Genomic DNA, 22,419 nt, shown 5'->3' on the forward strand with positions numbered 1-22,419 from the left:
TTTCTTTATATATTCAGGAAATTATAAATATCTGAGGAATTAATATATTTAACTGGAAAAATTTTTCTCCCCAAAAAAAAGTAAGTTATGTTGATTAGTACTTGATTTATTTTCTTTTTTTACTTTTTATAATTTGTAGAAGACTGTTCATCTAGAATGATTGACAGTCTCTCTCTCTCTCTCTCTCTGTTGAAGAGTTCATTCTCTGCCCTTTCCAGCATTAAGGCTTCTATGGTTTCTATATAAATAAAATCATATAAATAGATATTTAAGCAAACAGAAAATCATCAAGAGAGAGAGACAAACTCTCCATCTCACATCTTTCTCCACTCTGGAGCACACCCACTTTTCACTACCAGGTACATGGATGTTTTCCCTGTTGGATTAAACCTCAAATATCACTTCAATACCGATTTCACTCTACCCCGAGAATAACTTGCACCCCCAGGTTCCAATGCAACATCACTGGTCGAACCTGGGCCTTTGATTTAGATACAATCCCACGTGGTAACCCGTCCACGAGGTGTTTAGAGGCAATTTTCTTTTTTCCCTGCAAACAAAGGGACGAACACGAAGCTCAAATGATTTCAGCTCATTGTCTATCATGCGAAACTGAGACCTTCCCGACCTTACAATTCGTTCAGGTTGCCCCAGGTCCCTCAGTGTAGGCACCTTTGATGTCATGCAGAGTTGCTAACTATCTTCCGGTATATTTATGCATCTTTTCTTGGATGGTCTGAATGCATCTTAGATATTTGTCGAGCTTATTCTGTAAACACATCTACGCTCACTCCTGTTATGTTCCTCAGATGAGCTGGTTTCTGAATCCGACCTGCATTATCGATGCTGGTGCGTGGTGGATTAATGTCCTGTGTGCTTTCCTTAATTTTCCTGGTGTAGTTTTGGCACTCAATCTACCTCTGCAATCATCAGACAATTTTAGTTCCATGATGTTTTCAGCCTTCTATCTGTTTCCATGCTTGAATTACCATGTAGTAGTTCTTCTTTTCAAGACTATATAAATTTAAGAATTGTAGTCTTTCCCAGTAATCAAGGTCCTTCTTCTTCAATTCTAGCTGTAAATGACCTTTGTACACTCACTATTTGTGAATAAAGTTTTGGTAGTGTGGGTACCATATTATATTGCAATATTCAAGTGGACTACAAGACCACCTATAAGCATAATCATGTGTTCAGCTTTTCGGTTTTGAAGTGCCTTTTTCCCATTTTACTTTGCATTTGCCAATAGTTGCTATTTGATCATTGCATAACATATTCTATTCAACATCACGAAGGTCTTTAACTGCTTCCTTGTTTGCATTGTCTTATGATCCTTTATATATATAGCATTCCTAAATTATCACCATAGTTCATTGATTCAAATTTATCAGGTTAAATTTTTTTATCTCTGTTCAATTATATATTCTGTTTAGGTCTCTTTGTTGATTCTATCTTCATCACAAGCAATTTCTTTACTTATTCTTGTTCATAATTACTACTGCCTTAACATTCTGTCTATGTCTGCAATCATAATCACAAACAGCAATGCAGCTAACACCGTCCCTCTCTCTACTCTATTACTCTTGCTTCATCCGATTTCTCATCGTTTGCAATCACTTGTTTTCTATTTTGCAAAAATTCTTTTATCCATCTTCCTACTTTGTCAACAATGTTATGTTTTCTAATTTTTTTCGCTAATATATTATGATCTACCTTGTCAAAAGCTTTTGCAAAGTCTCTAAACTCACATCTGTATCTCTTTTTCATTTATCATATTTTTATCTCTCTCTTTCATCTCTCTAACAGTTGGGTTTTGTGTACTTTTTCTCCATGTTGTCTATATTGAACAATCTATTTTCATTAAATGTTTCATTATATTTTTCATATATATATATATATGAGATGTCAGACTCATATAATTATTGCCTCTAGTCTTGAACCACTTTTGAAAGTAGGGTAATATATATAATTTATGCTCATCATAAATCTTGCCTGTATCTATACTTTGCCTTAATAATATTGAGAGCGATTGAATGAACCACTTTCTTTAACAATATCAGGTACTCCATCTGGTCTTGCTGATCTTTTTAATTTCAACTGTATCGGCTTCTGTAATATCTATATCTGATAAGTATTCAGTATTTTCATCTCTTATTTCTGTATCATTATCTTTTCCCTTCTTGGAAATTAAGCTTATATCTTTCTGATATCACTTTAATACCGATTTTCATTCTTACCCTTCAATTCTTAGAATAACTTGTGTAAATGGAGAGAAAGAGAGAGAGAGTTGTAAATGGAGAGAAAGAGCAGAGAGTGTTGTGTAACTGGAGAGAGAGAGAATCTTCGAGACCTGGAGCCTTTGATTTAGATAAATCCCACGTAGTAACCCGTCCACGTGGTGTTTAGAGAGAGCAGAGGTTTGTTTTTTCCCTGCAAACAAAGGGACGAACGAGAAACTCAAATGAATAATTCAGCTGATTGTGAAGTGTTTAAATGGATTCGAGAGAGGAGTAATCCAGAAATGGAGAGAGAGAGAGAGAGAGAGAGAAAAGAGAATGTGTAAATGGAGAGAGAGAGAGAGAGAGAGAGAGTGTGTGTGTGTAAATGGAGAGAGAAGAGAGAGTGTAAATGGAGAGAGAGTGTGTGTGTGTAACTGGAGAGAGAGAGAATGTGTAAATGGAGAGAGAGAGAGAGAGAGAGAGAGAGAGAGAGTGTGTGTGTAAATGGAGAGAAAGAGAGAGAGAGAGTGTGTGTGTAAATTGAGAGAGAGAGTGTGTGTGTGAAGTGGAGAGAGAGAGAGAATTTGTAAATTGAGGGAGTGAGTGTGTGTGCAAATAGAGAGAGAGAGAGAGAGAGAGAGAATGTGAAAATGGAGAGAGAGAGAGAGAGAGAGAGAGAGAGAGAGAGAGAGAGAGAGAGAGAGAGCGTGTTCTCTTTATTTAGGCGACGTGACCAAGACGTGTTCAAGACCGCATGAAATTATTCCCACTTCCGGTCCTAATTCCTTCAGCCGAAATCCTCCCTCTGAGACGGAAAGGCCGCTACACAAACAAAAGAGATTATGAGATATTTATATAAATATAATTTTTTGGGGGAGGGGTGGGGGAAGAGGAAGGGGGCCAGGGAAGGGGGTGTAGGGAGAGGGTGGGTTGGTCGAAAGGTGTCTAGCCACTCCAAGTTCTGTCAAGGTGCAAATAATAGGCCCGGTTAATTTCGGCATTTTTATTCTGGGTTTTCAGAGTTGCAGATTCATTTGCATCCCTGGACGAGAGTGCTTGGAATTTGTCAAGCTTTCCTTTTTGTTTCTTGCCTTTATTTGTGCTTGAAGTATATTTTATATTATATATATATATATATATATATATATATATATATATATATATATATATATATATACATATATATATATGGATATATAAATATATATATTATACACATATAATTATAAATTATGTAATTTATAAATGACCAATTCATATTATAACATCTGATCCCCATATAATATATATATAATATACAGGAATATGAAACAGTGATTCATCTGCACTGTTTCTCCAATTTTTAGTAGATCCCCCTGGGGGTCAAATGAAACAGTGATTCATCTGCCTCCGTGTTTAGTACTAGCCCTGAGTGGTCAAATGTGTTTCGCCATGTTTAGTACTAGCCCCTGAGTGGTCAAATGTGTTTTGTCGTGTTCAGTACTAGCCCCCTGGGATCAAATGTGTTTCGCTGTGTTCATTACTAGCCCCTGCCATGATTTTTACACAGTAGGCATGAGAAGATGGCCTGACAGGTGCTACAAGGCCATCTGATAGGAATACAGACTCTGGCCAGTATCTCAGTGAATCATTGACCAAATTAGTATCTGTAAAAGAGTCAGAGGGAAGGCTTTCTTGGAGAAGAGAAGTTGGAGGACGAGCCAGTGCTCCAAACTGGGAGGAATCAGGACACCATAAACCCTTAGCAACTGAATTAGGACCATCTGCAGGATCTCTGATTCCCATGACAGGTCAGAACCATTTGGAATAACCATTCCTCCATCAATCTTTCCTGGTCCCCCATCAGTCTCCTCTGCTGTGCGTGGGTTGAAACCCCACCAGGGAGGGAAGGAAGGTTTGTCATTATTTTTTCATTATATATATTTATATATATATATTTTTATTATATATATAAATGAGTATATCAAAGAAGAATGGCCAGGCAGTGTCTCACATTCTCATCAGAGTTCCCCTGGCATCTGTGTGCATTACTCTTCCCGTCGTGCAACAACACTCCGGCCTTCGTCTGTGGCCTTAGGCCAAGTTCTCGAACAAAGACGCGAGAAGAAGAAGAAGAAGGGGCAGAAGAAGAGGAGGAGGAGGAGGAGGAGGGCTGTACGCCTCGTGTGTGTGTGTGTGTGTGTCTCGGAGACGAAATGATGAAGCGCATCTTTGCTGACTGGGAAGACAAAAGGAGTATAAGAGGTGAGAGATGGCCCCGTCCGGCCATTAAGGGAGGCCTGTGGAAGTCCTCCTCCACCTCCTCCTCCTCCTCCTCCTCCTCCTCCTCCTCCTCCTCCCAGTCCATTAAGGGAGACGCCTCTAGGACGTCCCACCTCCCTCCCTCCCTCGCTCGTCCTAGATGCTGTCCCGCGGCTGCGAGAAAATACGATCTCTGTGAATGAAAGATGTTTTTTGTTTTTTTGCTTTTTTCTCTCTCTCTCTCTCCTTCAGGTCCCTTCCTCTCTGAAGATAAGGTTGTTTGGACAATGATGCTTTTGTTTGAATATGGAGGGCCTGGAAAATGCATTTCTTTTTTTTTATATTTATATATGTGTGTCTCTTTCTCCATAGGGTTACTGATGGTGCTGGGATGTGAGATGTTATAAATGATTTTGCTTCTTCTTCTTCTTCTTCTTCTTCTTCTTCTGTGTCAAGGTGTTATGGACAGTGTTGTGCTTGCTCGGGTCGTTTTGCAGGTCAGAATGTATAAATTTTGGCCTTTGTGGGACTGGGGCTTTGTAGGTCAGAATTTATAACTGTTGACCTTTGTAGTAGTGGGTCGTTTTGCAGGTCAGAATATAGAAATTTTGGTCTTTGTGGGACTTGCTTTCAGGTCAGATTTTATAACTTTGTGTGACTGGGACTTTGTAGGTCAGGGAATTTATAACTGTTGACCTTTGTAGTAGTGGGTCGTTTTGCAGGTCAGAATATAGAAATTTTGGTCTTTGTGGGACTGGTGCTTTCAGGTCAGATTTTATAACTGTTGACCTTTGTGGGACTGGGACTTTGCAGGTCAGAATTTATAACTGTTGACCTTTGTAGTACTGGGCCGTTTGCAGGTCAGAATGTATAAATTTTGGCCTTTGTGGGACTGGGGCTTTGCAGGTCAGAATTTATAACTGTTGACCTTTGTGGGACTGGGGCTTTGCAGGTCAGAATTTATAACTGTTGATCTTTGTAGTACTGGGTCGTTTTGCAGGTCAGAATGTATAAATTTTGGCCTTTGTGGGACTGGGGCATTCAGGTCAGAATTTATAACTGATGTCCTTTGTGGAACTGGGCCTTTGCAGGTCAGAATTTCTAACTTTTGGCCTTTGTGAGACTGGGTCGTTTTGCAGGTCAGAATTGATAACTTTTGTCCTTTGTGAGACTGGGTCGTTTTGCAGGTCAGAATGTATAAATTTTGGCCTTTGTGGGACTGGGGCTTTGCAGGTCAGAATTTATAACTGTTGACCTTTGTAAGACTGGGTCGTTTTGCAGGTCAGAATTGATAATATTGACCTTTGTCCTTTGTGAAACTGGACCTTTGTGGGACTGGGGCTTTGCAGGTCAGAATTTATAACTGTTGACCTTTGTGGGACTGGGGCTTTGCAGTCAGAATTTATAACTGTTGACCTTTGTGGGACTGGGGCTTTGCAGGTCAGAATTTATAAGTGCCAACCTTTGTGGGACTGGGTCTTTGTAGGTCAGAATTTATAAATTTTGGCCCTTGTTGGATTGGGTCTATGTAGGTCAGAATTTATAACTGTTGACCTATGTGGGACTGTGTCTTTGCAGGTCAAATTTATAACTTTTAACTTTTGTGAGACTGGGTCTTTTTCAGGTCAGAATTTATAACTGTTGACCTTTGTAGTACTGGGTCGTTTTGCAGGTCAGAGTTTATAAATTTTTGCCTTTGTGGGACTGGGTCGTTTTGCAGGTCAGAATTTATAAATTTTGGCCTTTGTTGGACTAGGGCTTTGCAGGTCAAGATTTATAACTGTTGACCTTTGTAGAACTTGGTCGTTTTGCAGGTCAGAATGTATCAATTTTGGCCCTTGTGGGACTAGGTCTGTGCAAGTCAAAATTTATAACTGTTGACCCTTGTGGGACTGGGTAAATTAACCAAATTTAGCGGATCTTGCAGAACAAATGAAGTTGAGGACAATTTGGCTCCGCCTTCAAGAAGCTAAACTTCGTTCCATGCCCAATTCGTAGGGCAGTTGAGAATTAGAGGTCAGTGTTCTTGAACGATTTTGTAGGATGAGTTTTCATGAATGATTTGGGCTAAAGGTTTATGTTGGGCCATAATTTTGGGGGCATCCGGAAATCAAATTTTTTTGCCCGTTGTTTAGAACAAAGCATAAGAGTACTGAGGTAATGTCTACAGTGAACCGCATTAGATGCACTGACGGCATTCCCCTCTACGGAAGGGGAAGTTCTGGGACTTTCTATATTCCATTAAGAACTTCCAGTCAGTAATCCCCCGTAATCTCTTCTAGAAGTAGATTAATACAGTCATTAAAATTCCGTAATCTATCTCCCTATTTACTGTTGGTAATCCTCCATAATCTGACCACTTTCTTTGTCCTGTGCCATCTAGTAATCTCCCTGATTTATCTATCTCGTTAGCTGAATCCAGCCAGTAATCCCGACGTTTCTCTAGTTATTTCCAGCGCGTAATCCTCTGTAATCTCTTCTTTCCTTTAGGTAAGTGAAGCCAGTGGTGGTAATCTCTGCTAGTTCGTCCGAGTAAGTAATCTCTGGTAATCTCATCTGCCTGTTTTCTGCTCGGAATCTCTTGTGATGTGTTAGAGAATGTTGTAGATTATTATTATTATTATTATTATTATTATTATTATTATTATTATTATTATTATTATTATTATTATTATTATGGGAAGAAAACGAGAGTGGGACCACTATATTTCGGCCACTAAAGTCCACTGGTCTTATGGACTTATTAGGCCTTCTCTCGAGAGACTTCTTAAGAAGAAGAAGAAGGCTCCTTCTCCTTCTTAGAGTGAGAAGACCACAAAACCAAGAAGGAGAAGGCCCCTAAACCAAGAAAAAACCAAGAAGGAGGCCCCAAAAAGAAAGAGAAGGCCAAAACCAAGAAGGAGAAGGCCCCTAAACCAAGAAGGAGAAGGCCCTAAAACCAAGAAGAAGGGCCCATGAAGGAGAGGGCCTAAACCAAGAAAAAGGAGGCCCCAAAACCAAGAAGGAGAAGGCCCCTAAACCAAGAATGAGAGAGGTCCCTAAACCAAGAAGAGAGGGGCCCCTAAACCAAGAACGAGAGGGGCCCCTAAACCAAGAACGAGAGGGGCCCCTAAACCAAGAAGAAGAAGGCTCTAAACCAAGAAGAAGGGCCCTAAACCAAGAAGAAACCCAAGAAGAAGGGCCCCTAAACCAAGAAGAAGAAGGCCCCAAATCCAAGAAGAAGAAGGCCCCTAAACCAAGAAGAAGAAGGCTCCTAAACCAAGAAGAAGAAGGCCCCTAAACCAAGAAGAAGAAGGCCCCTAAACCAAGAAGAAGAAGGCCCCTAAACCAAGAAGAAGAAGGCCCCTAAACCAAGAAGAAGAAGGCCCTAAACCAAGAAGAAGGCCCCTAAACCAAGAAGAAGAAGGCTCCTAAACCAAGAAGAAGAAGGCCCTAAACCAAGAAGAGAAGGCCCCAAATCCAAGAAGAAGAAGGCCCCTAAACCAAGAAGAAGAAGGCTCAAAACCAAGAAGAAGAAGGCCCCTAAACCAAGAAGAAGAATCCCAAGAAGAAGAAGGCTCCTAAACCAAGAAGAAGAAGGCTCCTAAACCAAGAAGAAGAAGGCCCTAAACCAAGAAGAAGAAGGCCCTAAACCAAGAAGAAGAAGGCCCCTAAACCAAGAAGAAGAAGGCCCCTAAACCAAGAAGAAGAAGGCCCCTAAACCAAGAAGAAGAAGGCCCCTAAACCAAGAAGAAGAAGGCCCCTAAACCAAGAAGAAGAAGGCTCCTAAACCAAGAAGAAGAAGGCCCCTAAACCAAGAAGAAGAAGGCCCCAAATCCAAGAAGAAGAAGGCCCCTAAACCAAGAAGAAGAAGGCTCCTAAACCAAGACGAAGAAGGCCCCTAAACCAAGAAGGAGAAGGCCCCTAAACCAAGAAAGAGAAGGCCCTAAAACCAAGAAGGAGAAGGCCCCTAAGCCAAGAAGGAGAAGGCTCTAAAACCAAGAAGAAGAAGGCCACAAAACCATGAAGGAGAGGGCCCTAAAACCAAGAAAAAGAAGGCCCCAAAACCAAGAAGGAGAAGGCCCCTAAACCAAGAATGAGAAGGTCCCTAAACCAAGAAGAGAGGGGCCCCTAAACCAAGAAGAGAGGTGCCCCTAAACCAAGAACGAGAGGGGCCCCTAAACCAAGAAGAAGAAGGCTCCTAAACCAAGAAGAAGAAGGCCCCTAAACCAAGAAGAAGAAGGCTCCTAAAACAAGAAGAAGGCCCCTAAACCAAGAAGAAGAAGGCCCCAAATCCAAGAAGAAGGCCCTAAACCAAGAAGAAGAAGCCCTAAACCAAGAAGAAGAAGGCCCTAAACCAAGAAGGAGAAGTCCCTAAAACCAAGAAGAAGAATTCCACAAAACCAAGTAAAAGAAGGCCCCCCCCCAAAAAAAGAAGGCCCTAAAACCAAGAGGACAGGAAAACTATTACCTCGTCCTTGCTCTCTGAACGATGAACTTTTACACGCCAAAGTTTAAGGACGGCCTTTGCCGGACCGAAAGCTGAATTTTCGGAGACTCGGTTCACCTGCTGGAGGGTCCAAGAAGAAGGGAAGAAGAAGAAGAAGGAGATGGAGAAGAAAAAGAAGAAGAAGGAAGGGGGGGTTGGGGAAGTGGGGCAAACTTAAGTGGACAAGGCTCACCTCATGCAACTTTGACCGGAAATTCAATTGAGTGTCCATCTTTTCCACCCATCTGATCGAACCTTCGTCTACCGCCCGCGGGAATGGCTGACCCATATCCCCCCCAATATTACTTCCTTTCCCACCCTCCCCACCCCCGAAAATATTTAGCTGACCCTAGGCACCCCTCCCCACCAGAACCCTCCGGCCCTGCCCCCAACACTTCCTAAATAAGGAAAAAGGATTATGCTATTGTCAACTGGCATCTAACCATCAATGGCGAATGAAAATAAGAATCAAGATAAAAATATATCTTTTCCTTTGGAACTCTCTTCCTTATTCTGTTTTCTTGGATCTAGGCTAATTAGGGCATCAGATGCCCCATCCCCGTCGGCCTCTGCTTGCTTATAAGGGAGAATTTAATAAATCATTCTATTAATTCTGAGTTGGAAGGGAACGTATTCTGCAATTGTCAAATGCCTGGTTCCATCTGAGTAATGTAATATGTTTATTTATATATATTATATATATACATATATATAAATGTATGTGATTATATATTTATTTATTTATATATATATATATATATATATATATATATATATATATATATATATATATATATATATATATATATATAATGAAGTTTTCATAAGGACAGATAATCTGTCCGCTGAGGAAAAAATGGTATTATCCGAAATACAACATTGTAAAATCTACCCTATTTGTTTTTTTATGGGCAGCCATTATTACACAGACTCTGCCCTAATAGCAAATGTTTCATAATTATGTATATAAAAATACATATAAACAAATACAGGTATGTATATATATATATATATATATATATATATATATATATATATATATAGAAATCATCAACACACAATCACGTATGGAACATAAATTTATATATCGAACCCAGGTATGGATATTACCCACTATAAGAAGTAACCTGATGCATATTACCTATAACTGCTTGCATACCATATAATTCGAATGAAATGTTGTCTATTGGGTCATTGCTGAGTCAAAAACTCGCTGGTATGCAAGCAGTTAGCTTGCCCAGGTAATTCCTTGGGTGCAGTTGCTCTCAGGTTCCGACTTCTTTTAGACTTGTGTGGCCCAGTGGGTAACGCCCTTGCTTTCCACCTGAGAGACCTGGGTTCGATCCCGACGTAAAATTTATTTCTGTTCCACACGTGATTGTGTGTTGATGATTTCTATCTTATTCACCAGAAGGGATAATTCAATGAAATGTTGTCTATTGGGTCATTGCTGAGTCAGGAAGTTGGGGAAAACTCTCTGGTATGCAAGCAGTTATTGCCCAGGTAATTCTCAGTTGCTCTCTTCCGGGTTTCCGACTCTTTTAGACTTGTATGGCCCAGTGGGTAACGCCCTTGAGAGACCTTCCCTGACGTGAGTCAGAAATTTATATATATATATATATATATGTATGTATGTATATACACAAACACAACACTGACAGATCTAAAAAAACTATTCTCCCAGAATCACTATTCTCTCTCTCTCTCTCTCTCTCTCTCTCTCTCTCTCTCTCTCTCTCTCTCTCAGTGCTGTCCCATTTGTTTACGAAATGGCAAGGCAGAAGAGAGAGAGAGAGAGATTCACAACACCAGGGAGAAAAGTAGAAGAAGAAGAAGAAGAAGAAGAAGAAGAACCAAAAGAATCATGACCTGAGAGCATCTTGTTCTGGGCCACAAACCCCGCGTCCCGAAACCTCGCATAGCAAATAGTGGCAAGGTTAAGACCCTCTGGGGTCACACGGTTTTTGGAAGGGGGGGGGAGAGGTAGAGGGTAGGGAGAAGGGGGGAGAGAGGAGAATGGAGGGTCAACTTGCTCCCAGGTGAGAACGGACTCAAACCACGACGAGAAATATTTTGGGTGAAAGGGCATCAGTCTCTCTCTCTCTCTCTCTCTCTCTCTCTCTCTCTCTCTCTCTCTCTCTCTCTCTCTCTCTCTCTCTCTCTAATAGGCTATAAATTTCTCTCTTATTTACTAGTTAAAACAATCAATTTCGTTACACTTTGTAATACAAAATATTCATATATAATATCAATATATATATATTTGTGTGTGTTCGTGCGTTACACACTTCAACGGGATTCCAGCTGGAATATCAGAATTCCAGCTGGAATATCAGACCATCCTACGCGTTCGGTGGAAGACAAGGAATGCGCCTATGGCTTGTGGAAGTATGCGCCGTCCGAGAAGATATACTTTCTCTCTCTCTCTCTCTCTCTCTCTCTCTCTCTCTCTCTCTCTCTCTCTCTCTGGGGGGGTTGCTTGCTTGCTTGCAATCCGCGTCGCGTTGCAGGAAAAGCAATAACGGGAGTTGCACGTCCGTCACCGGAGCAGGTAATCGATGCCGTCTAAACAACAGCTAAAAACGAAGGGTTTATACGGTGGTGGCTTAGAGGTTGGCCTATGTTGTTTTTGTAGGTCTATGTTGTTTGTAGGCTATGTTGTTTGTAGGTTATGTTGTCTGTAGACCTATGTAGTCTATAGACTCGAGTTGTTTATGAACCTGTGTTGTCTATAGACCTGTGTTCTGTATTTTCTGTAGGCCTATGTTTTCTATAGGCCTATGTTCTGTATAGATCTATATTTTCTATTGACATATGTTGTCTGTAGGCCTATGTTCTGTATAGATCTATATTTTCTATTGACATATGTTGTCTATAGGCCTGTGTTCTGTATAGATCTATATTTTCTATTGACATATGTTGTCTGTAGGCCTATGTACTGTATAAATCTATATTTTTTATAGATATATGTTGTTTATAGACCTGTGTTCTGTATAAATTATATTTTCTGTAGGCCTATGTTCTGTATAGATCTATATTTTCTATAGACATATGTTGTCTATAGGCCTATGTACTGTATAAATCTATATTTTCTATAGATATATATTGTTTATAGACCTATGTTCTGTATAAATCTATATTTTCTGTAGGCCTGTGTTGTCTATAGGCCTATGTTCTGTATAGATTATATTTTCTATAGACATATGTTGTCTATAAACCTGTGTTGCCTATAGACCTATGTATGTTCTGTGTAGATCTACTGTGTATTTTCTGTAGTCCTATGTTGTTTATAGGCCTATGTTGTCTATAGACCTATGTTATGTATAAACCTATGTTCTGTATAGACCTACGTTGTCTATAGACCTATTTTCTCTATAGACCTATGTTGTGTATAGGCCTTTGTTGCTTGTAGACTTATGTTATCTATAGACCTATGTTGTCTATAGACCTATTTTCTGTATAGACCTATGTTGTTTGTAGACCTATTTTCTGTGTAGACCTATGTTGTCTATAGACCCGTGTTGCCTATAGACCTATGTTGCCAGTAGACCTATGTTGCCTATAGACCTTTGTTGCTTGTAGACTTATGTTGTCTATAGACCTATGTTGTCTGTAGACCTATTTTCTTTATAGACCTATATTGTCTATAGACCTATGTTCTGTATAGACCCATGTTGTCAATAGACCCGTGTTGCCTATAGACCTATGTTACCTATAGACCTTTGTTGCTTGTAGACTTATGTTGTCTATAGACCTATGTTCTGTGTAGACCTATTTTCTGTATAGACCTATGTTGTCTATAGACCCGTGTTGCCTATAGACCTATGTTGCCTATAGACCTATTATTATTATTATTATTATTATTATTATTATTATTATTATTATTATTATTATTCACCATTCCCTATCAGTTCTGCATCTTCCACAAACGTCAACTATTCCATTGACTATCCACCTTTTTCTTATCCAGCAACTTGACACTTTTGTTCCTTGAAACTTTACAACTTGACACTTTATCTCTGACCTTTCTCTGACGTCCTGCTCAAGTCTGCCATTACAGACACACCTATTTCAACGCCAAACCAGTCACTCTGGTGGGTTTCTTTTTAATGTTCTCAATGTTTGCTTTCGTCATGATCCAAGTCGGTGGGATTAAAGATTAATTCTATTTATGATATGTTGGTAACAAGTCTCTCTCTCTCTCTCTCTCTCTCTCTCTCTCTCTCTCTCTCTCTCTCTCTCTCTCTCACACATTGATATATTGGTCTCATTTCTCTCTCTCTCTCTCTCTCTCTCTCTCTCTCTCTCTCTCTCCATTGGGAACAGTTCTCTCTCTCTCTCTCTCTCTCTCTCTCTCCAATGGGAACAGTTCTCTCTCTCTCTATCTCTCTCTCTCTTCTCTCTCTCTCTCTCCATCCATGGGGAACAGTTCTCTCTCTCTCTCTCTCAATCTCTCTCTCTCTCTCTCTCTCTCTCTCTCTCTCAAATGGGAACAGTTCTTCCATTGGGAACAGTTCTCTCCTCTCCCTCTCTCTCTCTCTCTCTCTCTCTCTCTCTGTGGGCATGTTCCCCCCTTTCAACCCCATAATGGAAGTCTCTGAATCCCTCCTGACAATATTGCAGTTACCTGTCTCTCACCCTCCAAAGGGGGGTGTTTCCCCCCCTCCTCTTCTCCTCCCACCAGTCACCCCACTCATTTCCCCTTCCATTTCCCTTGCAATTGACTTATTTTTCCATCTGAATCATTTCTCTCATTTCTTTTTTTTTTAATTTTCCTTTTTGACTTATTTTTCGTCGAATTTTTTCTCTCGTGAATTTTTATTCTTCGAAATTTTCCTTTCGTGATTTTTTTTCGAAATTTTTCTTTTCGTGGATTTTTTTCGAAATTTTCCTTTCATGAATTTTTTCTAAATTTTTCTTTCATGAATTTTTTTCCCAAAATATTTTTTCTTTAATTTTTTTCTGAATTTCTCTTTCATTAACTTTTTTTCGGAATTTTCCTTTCGTGAATTTTCCCTTCGAAATTTTTCTTTTGTGAATTTTTTTCGAAAATTTTCTTTTGTGAATTTTTTCTTCGAAAATTTTTCTTTCGTTAATTTTTTTTCTTCGAAATTTTTCTTTCATGAATTTTCTTCAAAATTTTTCTTTCGTGATTTTTTTTCTTCGTAAATTTTCTTTCGCGAATTTTTTCTTCAAAAACTTTCGTGAATTTTTTTTCTTCGAAATTTTTCTTTCGTGATTTTTTTTCGAAAATTTTTCTTTGTGAATTTTTTTTCTTTGAAATTTTTTTTTCGTAAATTTTTTTTTCTTCGAAATTTTTCTTTCGTGAATTATTATTATTATTATTATTATTATTATTATTATTATTATTATTATTATTATTATTATTATTATTCTTCAGAATCTTTCAGAGGATATTCAGGTGCTCATTTGAAACAAAAAAAAAAAAAAAGTAAACCAGTCATAAGAAAAAAAAAATAAATAAACAAATTAATAAAAAAAAAATAGGTCAAAATAAAAATGTAAAATTAAAAGCACAAGGTGAATTGCTTTAGGAAAAAGAGACAAATAAGCGAATAGATAAATAGACGAAAATAAAAATGAAAAATTAAAAGCACGAGGTGAATTGTTGTGGGGCCAGTAATGCATCGCGTCTCCGCTGGAATTTTTTAGACGTAAATACAAAAAGATCTGTTTAGGCAGAGGAACCAAATTCCTTCCCTCGAGGAGGAAGGAAGGAAGGAAGGGAGCCTTTGCCACGGCCTTCTTTAATGACCTGAAATGACCTGAAATGAGAGAGAGAGAGAGAGAAGGAATTTCCCGTGTTTTTTTTTCCAACGAAAGTTTCTTCCTGGACGGGTCTTCTTCACGGGAGGGGGCAGGAGCCTTTGGGTGAGAGGGGGAGGCGTTCGTGAGGAGGAGGGGTAGGAGGTGGATTTTTTGGTGTGAGGAGGAGGGGAGAAGGAAGAGGTTTAGGAGGAAGAGGAGGAGGGAAGGAGGAAGAAGAAGAGGAAGAGGAGGAGGAAGAGGTTTAAGAGGAAGAAGAGGAGGAGGAGGATGAGGATTCGGAGGAAGAAGAGGAGGAGGAGGGGGGGAGGAAGAAGAAGGAAGAGAGGAGGAGGAAGAAGAGGAGGAGGAGTAGGAAGATTAGGAGGAAGACGAGGAGGAGAAGGATTAGGATGAAGACGAGGAGGATTAGGAGGAAGACGAGAAGGATTAGGAGAAAGAGGAGGAGGATTAGGAGGAAGAAGAAGAGGAGACGGGGGAGGAGGAAGAAGAAGAGGAGGAGGATTAGGAGGAAGACGAGGAGGAGAAGGATTAGGAGGAAGAGGAGGAGAAGGATTATGAGGAAGAAGAGGATGAGGAGAATTAGGAGGAAGAGAAGGAGGAGGATTAAGAGGAAGATGAGGAGGAGGTGGAGGATTAGGAAGAGGAGGAGGAGGAAGAGGAAACTCAGTTGGGATAATGACAAACCTTTCAGGAATAGGGTCTATAATAGCAGCCGGAACATGAATAATGAAATAATCTAAATAAATGAATGAATTGATTAACTGAATGAATAAATAAATAATTAAATAGGTAAAAGAAAATATAAATATATACATATATATATATATAAAGAGAGAGAGAGAGAGAGCCTGATGCCCACTTTTTAACCGGGCACGTTCGTAAAATTGTAATATAACCACAATGCCCACTTCACTCTCCTGAGATCCAGATATCGAAAAGTTAAGAGGGCACTGTGGCATATCTCTGTGCATGTTTGTTTGTGTGTGTCCGTGTGGGCATCCTAAAAAGGTGCCCGTACCTCACGCCTGTCAAGAAATGAGAAGCGGGACACGCCCTATCTTCCCGGGGGGGCGGAGGGAGGGGGGGGGGACACAACCAACGAAAAGAACGACCCCTCAGAAGAAAGATTATATTGTCCCGCGCTGAGAATTACGGGCATAAATTATCGCCTGCCTCCACCTCCTCCTCCTCCTCCTCCAGGGTTACTACAGTAGAACAAACATCGGCACGAGGAAAATTCCCCCCTTGGGGGGCGGGAGGGGGGGAGAAGCACCCACCTCCTGCTCGTCCTGGTGGGAAAAATAATGCCTTGTTGACTCTCGCTATCGCGACTAAGCACTGGGGAAAGACCAGTAGTCATTTTGGCCCTCAACACACAAACATACTTTCACTTCTGGACCAACGGAAGTTAATGTAGGACGGGCCACCGTGACGTTTATGGCGAGGAGAGAGAGTGAGAGGGACCTCCTTCCCCTTCTCTCTCTCTCTCTCTCTCTCTCTCTCTCTCTCTCTCTCTCTCTCTCTCTCTCTCTGTTCAGCTTTCTTCACAGTACAGTGTCAGGAAAGTAGCAGATTGGTGTAACATTCGAAACATACGTCGTCTGAACTATGTGTGGCTCCCTTTGTGTATGTTTGGGTGTTTGTGATTTTTTTATATATCAGGATTATTTTTTGATAAACTAAGTCATACTCTTCCATTATAATTTGGACCAGGAAGCCAGGGCTCATAAACATAGGATGATAAAGTATTAAAGATGTTAAACTCTTTCAATAAATACAACTGACTTTAAGCATTTGCCAGGTAAATGTTTTAGAAATTTATTTTTATTATTATTATTATTATTATTATTATTATTATTATTATTTATTGGTAGTAGACCCTCTTTCAAACATGTAGTGTTGAACATATTATTATTATTATTATTATTATTATTATTATTATTATTATTATTATTATTATTATTATTATTCCAAGGCAAAATTCCAATGAACATAATGCATCCTTGTGAAACAAATATGGACGAAGGTAGTAGTTTTATAAATCTTTAGGCAAACAATGGTAATAATTTAATATTTTTAATATTCACCATATTTTCCCAGCAAATATGAAGAACCATTCTCAATGTAAGCCTTTAAACGTCAAAGACAGTCGTATCGTTTGGTTGCCCGAGCCCAGACGTCCACGCTAGGCGTCTCGGTTCCAGAGGTCCTTTATTCCTCTTACCGCTGGACTTACATTTTCTTCTATTTATTAATTTGTTTGTATATTTTTATTTCTTTTTTAATGAGTGATGTCTTCTTTCTGCATTTTTCTTTATCGTCTGTTACTTCTTTCTAATAATAATAATAATAATAATAATAATAATAATAAAAACACCAATAATAATAAAACACCGCGCCACACACTTTTGGGGCAAGAGCCCGTGCTGGCGTCTTCTAAACCAACCTACGAATGGGGTTTTCAAACGTAAGATCTTGCGGACAACTTTTCTTTTTATTTAAGAAAAGGACAAAATTAATCAAGCGTATCCTCTCCAGTAATGCTTTTTCTCTCCCTAAATGAATTATCTTCCGTCTGTTTTTGAATTTAATTATACATTATTAATAGTTTCCGTCTAACATCATATGTTTTTTCTATTATAAATATTATTATTCATATTCATAGTGTCTTTGCAGGCATGTGGTACAATTCAAGCCATGCTAAACATCCTAGAGAGAGAGAGAGAGAGAGAGAGAGAGAGAGAGAGAGAGAGAGAGAGAGCCAAATAAATGTCCTCGACATTTGGACAACATCCCACCTTGCTGTATGACTCCCCAACTTGCAGATTGCGAGAAGTTTCCTCCTGCGAGTGGAGTTACGAGGAGTTTTACTGATGCTGAACACTCCTGTCCTCGAAGTTCCCTTCCGCCCCCCTTCGGAGGATTCGGCCCCCCCCCCTTCGGAGGACAAGCCAAGCCAGGACGAGGCCGCTGTATGGAGCTAAAGTTGGAAGCCTTCCTTTCCCCCTCTCTTCCTTGAGGGTGTCACTTAATGTTGCCTAAGTTGCTCAGCACTTTGTTTGTCACCTTTTCATAAGTTGTATTTCAACAGAGATCTTTCAAATTCACAATTAATCCCTGATCCTCTTTCCCTGCCAAGGGTAACCGCCAGTATGCAGTCAGTGTTTTGCCTCGCTGTCGAACTTCCCCAGAGTTCCAGAGGTCCTTCATTCCTCACCCGTTGGGCTGTGGAACAGCCTCCCTCCTGAGGATGTCGTGCAGTTGGAACTTCAAAAGTTCAAGCGAAGATGCAAGGCATTACTAAGCTATTACTGTTCTCCTTGCATTTTAATACATTTTCATATCATTATTTAATTTATTTTTTCTTTTTTAGTAAGATCTCTTCTTTCTGTATTTCCCTTCACCTTCTCTTTCTTCCTATTGAGCACTACATTCTTTGGAAGCTCGAATTTCAAGTCAGTGGCCCCTTTGGTGGGCTTGTTGCATATGAATAGGGTTCATCTTCTGAATAATAATAATAATTAACTAACCATTTTGGGCTAAATTCATTTGGGTTGTCTCATCCCCTTTGGATTCGGAAGCCTTTGTAAGAGTATCATAAGCCTCCTATGGAGGAGGGCCTTTGAAATGTGGGGTAAAAGCTCCTGAGGGAGGAGAGGTCTAAAGCTTTTGAAGCGTGGGCTAAAGGCCTTTGGGGAAGGAGGGGTCGAGATCCCTGAAGTGTGAGCCAAAAGTCTTTGGGGAAGGAGGGGTCGAGATCCCTGAAGTGTGAGCCAAAAGTCTTTGGGAAAGAAAGGTCAAAAGCCCTGAAGTGTGAGCTAAAGGCCTGGAAGGAAGGGTTGAAAGCCCAGAATTTTGAGCTAAAAGTCTTTGGGAAAGAAAGGTCAAAAGCCCTGAAGTGTCAGCCAAAAGTCTTTGGGGAAGGAAGGGTTGAAAGCCTAGAAGTGTGAACTCAAGACCTTTGGGTAAGGAAGGGTCGAAGGCTTTTAAGGGATGCCTAAAGCTTTTGGAGGAGGACGAATCAGTGTTTTAAGTTGACAGTGCCAAAAGCTTTTGAGGGAAGTGAGTAAACAACCTTGACATGTTAGGAGAGTCAGTGGCCTTTGATGAAGAAAATCAAAAAGCTTTTGAGGGATGGGGTCAGAAGCCTTCGAGAGAAGAAAGGGTCAAGGCTTTTGAAGGCAAGAGTGTCAAAACCCTTTGAGGGAGGGTTATTAGAAACCCTTTAGAGAGGTTATCAGAAGCCTTTGTGTGAGAAAAGGAGAAAAGCATTTGAGAAGTTGGGTCTAAAGTTTTGAAGGATGAAAGGTCAAAAACCTTTGATAGAGGAGATTCAAAACCCTTTGAGGGATGGGGTCAAAAGTTTTAGAAGGTTGAAGGGTCTTTAGCCTTTGATACAGGAGTTCTGAAAGCTTTTAAACTTTCGAGAGAGGAGGATCAAAGGCTTTTGAAGGATGGGGTCATAGACCTTTCATGTTTGGTGTCAGAAGCCTTCTGAGAAAGAAGAATCAGGAGTCATTGAGTGATGGGATCAAATCCTTCAAGGGAGGCCAGGCACATTGGAGAAAGGCAGATCACAGGTGCTTTACGGAGGGGTCGAAAAAGCCTTTTGAGACAAGGCTTGAAAGACCTCCTCTAGGGTGAGGCTTTGGAAAACATCTGAGGAAGGGAGACTGAAAATCCTCAAGGGAGGATTTGATCCACTTGTTATGTGTGAGAGGTCAGGTGTTGAGGATCAGGGTCAGGTAAACGTGAATTAACTAAATTTGCACTTTTGCAGTAACCTTAGGTTGTCCCAAAGGGCCTGTTCTAACTTTTGGGTCGAATATTGGACCAAGAAAAAGCTACAGAGTGTGGACAACCAAGAGGGTTGAGTCTAAGTGAAATGAATTGGAGCCAGGGGGTCTTTTGTAGTGCTTAGAATGAACTTAGCTATTACACATATGTGGAGACATCTCTGAGAAACAGATCCTTTGAAAAAAATATTGTGGATGTCCTGTAAACATTTTCATCTCTCATTAAAACAAAAAAGAACAGTCATTCCCCCAAGACAGGAAATTGATTGACGTTGCTGCAGAGAGAGAGAGAGAGAGAGAGAGAGAGAGAGAGAGAGAGAGAGAGAGAGAGAGAGAATGTAATCACCCCTGACCTTCAGTTTCCAATTTATTTTTTCTTCCAAGAAGAAACTCTGATGATCTTCAACGTACAATAAAAAAATGATAACAATCTTTTCAGGAAACTTTCGATAAAAAAAAATTGTTGCTGTTTCTACAAAGGATTAAATCTCTCCCACCCCCTCCCCTCCCCTCCCTCCTCCTCCTCACCCTTTTCCCCTAGAGGGGAGGCTTTCTACTCAGGCTATGTCTCGAAAGCACACTAACCTGCGTTGTGTAATTGTTAATTAATTTTTAATTATTAGTTCCCAGTTTCTTTCTTTTTTTTCTGGTTTTTTTTCCTGGTTATATATATAATTAAAAAATATATATTTATACATATATATATCATATATATATATATATATATATATATATATATATATATATATATATATATATATATATATATATATATAAATATCTATATATATACATTTATATATACATAAAAGTAAATGTTTGTATATTTGTTTGGCTTCTATAGAAATCTGAACTGCTCGGCAGACCCAGACAAAATTTTGCTCACGGACTCTGTCACCCCAGAAAGGTTTGTAACTCAAAATCAAGCCCCTACCCCATGACAGACATACAAACACGGACAAAACAAATGAAATTTTCGTTTTTACATCACTTTTCCTTCAGTTTTCTGGGGTCATTCTCATTTTTCACCTGATGCTTCACCTTTTTTTTTTTCTGGCACTGCCAGAAGTATGATTAACCTACAACAATAAATCCCCTATAACATCAATTTTTTATCAGAATTTACGTGAATTTTAATCATAATTTATGACGATAATTAATCTATTTGTTTATTGCCTCGATAAAATCTACATTGAAAACCTAAATTGATAATTTCTTTCCGTAGTAAGCGAAGCTGAGTCCACACATGCGTAGTAGTGGCTAAATGCAACACTTTCAGCCAGCAGAAACCACTGCCATACTCTCTCTCTCTCTCTCTCTCTCTCTCTCTCTCTCTCTCTCTCAAGGCATCACGCAAACAATAATACGTAAATAAACACATTCCATTTTTAAGTACGTTGTTAAAATGGTCACACACTCAATCCTTCATCATTTATTACATAATCACCAACATCGTGTAGGAAGAATAAGCTTACACAACACGTCAATTCATACCTTTTGCTGATGTAATCGTACACAGTAAGAAATAGTATTCCCATCATTTAGGAAAATAAAATGATTGTTTATGGTTACATATTAGAATGAATATGTGTTTAACTGCAGTAAGACCGATTTGTGTAGAGGGGAGTGCCCAGTTTTATGTTAAAGTGAGAATATGTGTAGGGGAGTTACTAGTTAGTTGTTAAAGTGGTTTTATGTGCAAGACGGATTCGAAGATGCATACGTCAGATTCCCAGCGCAGGAGAATAAGTTAATTGAGGAGAAGTGTGCCTTCTAGAGTAAGTGTTTAACTACAACAAGTCTTGTTTGTTTTTAAAGAAAACGTTAAATCAAGCATAAATCCACAAAAGACAGACTCACAGTGGTATTCTGAGGCAGTTCTCTCGAACCCATGGTTAAGTCTTTGTGCTAGGAACCCACTCACCTTCAAAGAGAAACAATACCCATGTCTACCTGAGTTGTCTACTTGAGTTCCATCTTGTTTTTCAACAGATGCAAAGAACCACTTGATGAAGGAAAGGTTGAATCAAAGGCATATTTACAACAGCCAATTCACCTGGCCATCTTGAGCCAAGTATACATGACAGTGAAAGTGACAGAGTTGTGTTGTAATCAGCCAGCACGACCTCATTCCCACAGTAGTTTCTTGGTGTTTGACCCCATGTGAAGAGTCACTGATATTGACCTGAGGACCTTGAGATAATGGGATGCTGGAAGTCAGTGTCTATTCCAGATGTAATGGCACTTGTGAAATCTGCATTAGATGACTGAAAAACTGACACATTTGATGTGTCTTGGAAATTTTTAGTGGTGGTGAAATGAGGAACGACCTTTGAAGCTTTCATGAGTCTGACATAAACAAAATTAAGGACATTCTCAAGGAGAGAAGTTGGCAGAAAAGGATTAGTTGATATAATGTGATGAAGAACGGGAAGAACTGTTTAAGGGATTAAAGACATTTTCACTAATGAGTAGAGGAACTTGTTAATTATCAACACATGAAATCAAAGACAAAGAGAAGAAGAAGAAGAAGAAGAAGAAGAAGGAGAAGAAGAAGAAGAAGAAGAAGAAGAAGAAGAAGAAGAAGAAGAAGAGGAGGAGGTTATTGGATAAAATAGAATTTTGGTGAAAGTTTTATATTGGACAAAATCTTCAGGACAAACCAGCAATATGTCAGTGGGAAATGAATCTCTTGGTCTGGTTGACAGTTCTGTGGCAGCAGGAAATTAATTGTTACAACGACCATTAAATAATTCAGGAAATTTGAGTTCAAGGTCACGTCTGGGTCATCAAATAAGGTGCAAAACAAAACCATTTTTTTTTCAAACGTCTCATGGGAATCAATGTCAGCAAATTCTTTCTTTGTTAGTATATACCATCATATGGCTGCTTGCGAGCTGAATGG

This window comes from Macrobrachium rosenbergii, chromosome 47 (genome assembly GCF_040412425.1).
Source record: "Macrobrachium rosenbergii isolate ZJJX-2024 chromosome 47, ASM4041242v1, whole genome shotgun sequence".
Lineage (NCBI taxonomy): Eukaryota > Metazoa > Arthropoda > Malacostraca > Decapoda > Palaemonidae > Macrobrachium > Macrobrachium rosenbergii.